The following is a 6,008-nucleotide window of genomic DNA, read 5'->3' as shown; positions in this document are numbered from 1 at the left end:
CCCATTTTCCAGAGGAAAAGACTGAGGCTCCAAGGTCAGTTGTTCATGGATCCGACACTTGCTTGCCCTCTAGGTGCCAGGCCCAGAGCTGACACTGAGGCCACGGTGGCAAACAGGACAGGTCCCTGACCTCAAGGAATGCATTGTGTCAGGGAGAGACCTAAGTCAGCAGGAGGTTAGCATGCTGGTCTCCAGGTCCAGGGCGCAAGCTGTGGAGCCCAGCTGCCTGGGTCAGGGCACCAGGAGACACCCCAGCTGGGTGGTGGTGTCCACCTGCGCCCTCCCTGCTGATCCCACTGGTGTGTGGTCTCCATTAAGACTGCGTCATCCTTGCAGGCCCTCTTGTGGGCGCGCGAGCTGCTGGGCTCCTCCTGCTGCTTCTCCCCAACTGGGAGACCCCGTCACTGCTTAGCCAGCCTGGGCCTCAGCTTCCTCATCTGTAAAGTGGGATTTATAATACCTGCCTTCTAGGACTTTCATGAGGCTTCAAAGAGACAAATATGGTAGGAAAGGGTATTTGGCATTTTTTTTTCTCATTGCTTCCTATAAAGATAAGCTTTTTTTTAAAAAAATAAATTTGTATTGTTTTATTTTTTTAAATTTTATTTATTTATTCATGAGAGACACACACACACACAGAGAGAGAGAGGCAAGAGACGCAGGCAGAGGGAGAAGCAGGCTCCATGCAGGGAGCCTGACATGGGACTCGATCCTGGGTCTCCAGGATCAAGCCCTGGGCTCAAGGCAGCGCTAAACCGCTGAGCCACCTGGGCTGCCCTAAAGATATCCTTTTTATTTGCTTTGTGTCGAAAAGTTGCAGTTTTAAGTACTGTTAGCAGAAAATACATAACAAAAACGTCTTAACAAGTGAAAAAAAATTCAGAAACGCTGCACAAAATTAGGCTCATTGACATATTTTCAGAATTTTACTGAATATGGCCTCTGCTGAAAATGAATTATATGACATTTGTACAGGCGTTTCCAGATCACGGTGCGAGCACTTGAGCGCCTTATCCTCTACACCCAAAGTTGAGAGTCACTCAGTTTCTGAAGGCCATGCTGGCAAGCACCAGAAAATGGTCAACTCCGGATGCTGTTGACACACTATTCTGTTCTTTTGCCTGAAGGTGTTTCTGTTGAGTAGGTGTCTCTGTGCTTCCTTAACCTCTTTGCTCTCATCTTCCCACAGCTTCAGAATTAGGCTTTGGATTTCTTCTGTTCTGTTCTGTTCTGTTTTGTTTTGTTTTGTTTTGTTTTGTTTTTGTGTGTGTGTGCTCATCCCTGGGGGTAGGGACCTGGTTTGCCAAACTCGTAGGTAGCTCCAAATTGAGAATTGGACTTCATGACTTTCAACACCATTTGACCAAGAGGGGCCTCTGCGTGAGTTCACGAGATGGTTGGTTGGACCTGCTATTATTACCTGGAGGAGGGGATGTCAGAGGGAAAGAGGAAAAAATTGGGGCCAGTGGCAGGGCTGGAGTCCAGGCAGCAGGTGCGACACGTGCAAAGGCCGGTCCCCTCTGGGGAGTTCAAGAAGCTTCTTGTGCCACAGCAGCAGGGCCTCAGGGGCCCCAGAAGAGTTGACCACCACCCACATCTGTGCACAGAGCCACAAGACTCACCCCCCCCTCCCCGGGTCAGGCCCTCACAGTTGGGTGCAGAAGGAAAAGGCAAGCTTTGCTGAGACCAGCAGGGCCCGTAAGCAAGAGCCACTTCTCCCTAAGGCACCCAGGGCCCTGCCTAACTTTACCTTGGGCCTTAAAAGCCCCCGAAAAGATGTCCCCTGATCCCCTTGAGGCCTGCTCTTGCCCATTCTGGCCCAGCCTCCCATGACTCAAGCTTGTGGCCGGCCTGAAATCCAGTGAGGTATGGAAGTGCTGCCAGACTCCAGAAAACACCCGGCTCCTTGGCCAGAAGTCCCAGGAGTCCACTCTGGCCTTCTCCCGGGAAGGGGGGTCACACCCGCACCCAGGCTTCTGGCCGGAAGAAGATGCCAAGGCCCAGGCCAACGGTGTGGAATGGCCACCCTCGGCAGAAGGAGCCTCCGGGAAAGGCCTGGACTCCTGGTACCTCGCCCTGCCTGGCACACGGCAGGGCAAAAGCAAGTTTTGTTAGGAAACAAATACAAGAAAGAAAGGAAAGTACTGGAAGAGAAGCCAGGGTGGGAGTGGTGACTGGGACTATAGCGATGATGTCCCATGTGTGAAGACCTCGAGACTCCCAAGAGGCGGAGAACCACAGGCCCAAACTCCAGGTGGACAGAAAGATCAGCTGCTATTGGGTGAGACCAAGGGGTCTGTGCTTTCTGATCTAGTGGGGACCAGACCTTCGCCCGCCAGGAGCATCATGACACAGGCATGTGACGGAAGTTGGTTAAGAAAGGTGTTGTGTTTGTTTTTTTTTTTTTTTTTTAAGATTTTACTTTTTTATTCATGAAAGACAGAGAGAGAGGCAGAGATATAGGCAGAGGGAGAAGCAGGCTCCCTGCGGGGATCCCCATGCGGGCCTGGATCCCAGGACCCTGGGATTACCCCCAAAAGCAGACGCTCAACCACTGAGCCACCCAGGGGCCCCAAGAAAGGCTTTGCAGTGGCAAGAGAAGCCAGAGCTCAATCAGGCTGTGACCTTGGACAAGCCCTTGGCCCTCCCGAGTTGCAGTGTGTCCCCACTGGCAAAGTGGGGGTGTTAAGAGGATGAAACCGTATGATCCGCACAGGGTGCCTGGCCGGGTCTGGCACAGACCAAGCGTTTGCTAAGTTGTCGCAATGATCAATCCCTGTTCAATGGGAGCGGGGAACCGGCCACGCCTCTGGATGCCAGGAATGGATTCGAGGTGGTGGGGCTCCCTGGCATTAGCGTCATCCTTGCCCCTCAGCCCAGCGACACCGGCGTGGAAGCAGCACCAGGTGCTGGATGGATGAGTCAGCCTGGCCCAGCGGGACCTGGTGGCCTAGAGATGCAAAGTCAACCCCTTGGAATTTCGGGGGTTGGGGGGAGGCCAAGCTGGGTCGAGAAACTGGAGAACATTCCCCGTGCAGCCCAGGTGGGCATGAAGGCGTCGAACGACATCTCCATCTGCCCGGACCACTCTGGAACCCACGTGGCCGCGGGCCCAGCGCTGCCGCTCACACCAAAGCAGCTCCAATGCCGATACTGCTGGTTTTGAAGTATTTTGACCAGAGGTTGCAACTGGCAGCCCACGGGCCAAGTGGAGCCCACAGATATGTTTTATTTGGCCCACGGGCCATTTAAAATAATAATACTAAGTTTGATTCAGTGGCCAACGTTTTTAAATCAGGAAATTTCATATTTAAAAAAATTCAGATTTCTGGCTTCTCTTTAAAAAAAAAAGAAAAAAATCAGATGATCAAAAGATTTGGCAATGGTGGGTTGGAGCCTTCCCACAGGGCAAGAGTGGGTTGGAGCAGGACAGCATATAATAGGATAGCAGTCAGGGCAGGCGAGCTGCTGTAACAAACAACCCCCTGCTTTCAACGGCTCGCGATGATACAGTTTTGTTTCCTGTTCGTATCTCAGCCCAAGCAGGGGGATCCTCAAATTATTTAGAAACCCAGGTGCCTTTTATGTCGTGGCCCTGACATTTTTTAAAAAAATGTTTTATTTTTTATTTTATTTTAGAAGCCAAAGATTTTTATTGTTCTACCGACTTAAAAAATGTTTTAAAAAACATATTTTTATTATTCATTTTAGAGAGATAGAGAGTGGGGGGGGCAGAGCGAGAGGGAGAAAGAGTCCCTGGCAGACTCTGGACAGGGGGCCCGATCCCATGACCCCAAGATCACACCCGGTGCTCTGACATCTAGGGCTTCATTCTTTCTCCATGAGCTGGGGGATGGTGACGGAGGTTCTAGGGAAAGCAAACCAGCTTTTCATGCATCAGCTAGGAAGTGTCCCACGTGGGCAAGCACCAGTCCTGAGTCCCGACAAGTACCCAAGGGGGATGTGAAATTCGGTGCCTGCCTCAGACACCAGGAGGAGGAAGAGGTGTCTCTGTCTCAAGTGGCTGTCCCAGATGCTTCCTCATCTCAGTCATGGAAATTTCTTCTCATTGTCCTTTCTCGCCCCTCTCCAGGGCAGCTCTTTGGCTCAGAGGAAGCCACCAGTCGTTGGTTAGAGGATAATCAGGTGATACAATCCCAATGAGAGAAGATGAATTTGGATGTGATGCCTGGAACTGCAGCAGTCACTTTGGGCCAGACTTGGGGGTGAAGCCAACAGGCTAAAGGCAGAGAGGAGAGGTGGAAGGAACCTGTATCTCTAGTGGCCTGACAGAGGTATTTCTCAAACCATCAACTGAGAAGCCCACCGTACCTCTAAGGCTTCCTGGCAAATGCCTAATAAATTTCCTTATTGTTAAAGGCAGTTTGAGGCAGGACACCCCCTGTTCCTTATAGAAAAATGTACCTAAAGCACTAAGGGCATAGTTCCTGCCTGGCTGGGTTCACTTGGGTCATTAGCCCGGCCACGTAGGTATTTGGGTTTTGACTTCTTGACTTAAAAGCCTTTTTTCTTGCAATGCAGAGCTGAGGTCAGTTTGGCCAGCCCCAACCTTCATGGCCTGGAATAGAAATTTCCCAATGTCTGTCCCTGGAGAATGCAATGTGCGACATTCAGTGCCACCTGGGACGACGTGGTCCCATCCAGGACCTGGCTCTCCTCCACCAATCCCTGTGTGACACTGATTGCCCGATGTCCATGGGTTTGGGGCCTCATGGAGGTCAGAGGCTGGCAGTAGTTCCTAACAGGAGTGATGAGCTGTGGTGGCCTGTCCCCAAGTCTCTTAAGAGAGTCCCTGAGGGACGCCTGGGTGGCTCAGTGGTTGAGCATCTGCCTTCGGCCCAGGGTGTGATCCTAGAGACCTGGGATCGAGTCCCACACCGGGCTCCCCGCATGGAGCCTGCTTCTCCGTCTGCCTGTGTCTCTGCCTCTCTCTGTGTGTCTCTCATGAATAAATAAATAAAACTTTAAAAAAAGAGAGAGAGAAAGAGAGTCCCTGAGATGTCCGGCTTGTTTTGGAAGGAGAGATAGGTAGAATGACCCACCATCCTGGTTTGCCCAGGACTAAGGGGTTTTCTGGGTCACTGGACTTTCAGTGATAAAACTGGGACAGTCCCAGGCCAACCAGATGGCAGGTCACCCTACCTGTCCTGGACAGGGGATGTGGGAAGAGTGGACACTTGCCAGTTCAGGTCTGTGGGAGTGGCTGTCACTGGGGAAGGAAAGCAAGTAGATTCTTCTGAATACCTGCAGGCGGTCCCCAAGGACTCTGTGTCAGCCTTGGGGGCCAGGTCTTGATATGCCCATCAGGGTAATGGGTGAGGGGACCAGACAGAAGGAAACAGTCATCCCGGCTGGGTGGGGGCAACGTCTGGGGGGAGGCCAGAGGCAGCTTCCTACCAGATGGGCTGGCCATGGAGACAGTAGGAGAAATCTTAGAGCTGTTGAGTTGGATTATTGGAGCCTGTCCCAACTAATGTCCAGGCTGGTAGCTTCTAGAAGGCCACAGGGCATTGTTATAGGGATGTTCAGTTCCCTTCTGATACTGGACCGCTGTCGCCTTGGAATGGCACATTTTGCAAATGTCTGCATAAATCGGAGCCGAGGGAGGGCTGGTTCTGGGAAAGGCCTGGGGATGGGCCATTTCTCCCTTGGCCCACACGTCTCCAATCCCGAACCCCATGCCAGGGGAACCTGGGGAACGCACAGACCTCCTCTCTCTCTCCCTCAAGCATGACCTCTGTGACATCGACGTGGCATTGTCCCCCTCACATACATGTGGGGCTCTGTGCGAGGCGGCGTGCTGGGAGCTAGGCCGCACTGGAGCCTCGGTTTGGGTTCGTTGGTTTGTTGGTTTGTGTTTTGCTCTGCAAGGTCTTTTATTTTTTTATTTTTTATTTTTTTCTGCGAGGTCTTTTAAAAGGGCCACCTCCAGGGCAACCCGGGTGGCCCAGGGGTTTAGTGCCGCCTTCAGCCCAGGGCCTGATCCT

Source organism: Nyctereutes procyonoides, unplaced genomic scaffold (assembly GCF_905146905.1).
Source record: "Nyctereutes procyonoides isolate TBG_1078 unplaced genomic scaffold, NYPRO_anot_genome, whole genome shotgun sequence".
NCBI classification, from domain to species: Eukaryota; Metazoa; Chordata; class Mammalia; order Carnivora; family Canidae; genus Nyctereutes; species Nyctereutes procyonoides.
This window is presented reverse-complemented; position numbering follows the sequence as displayed.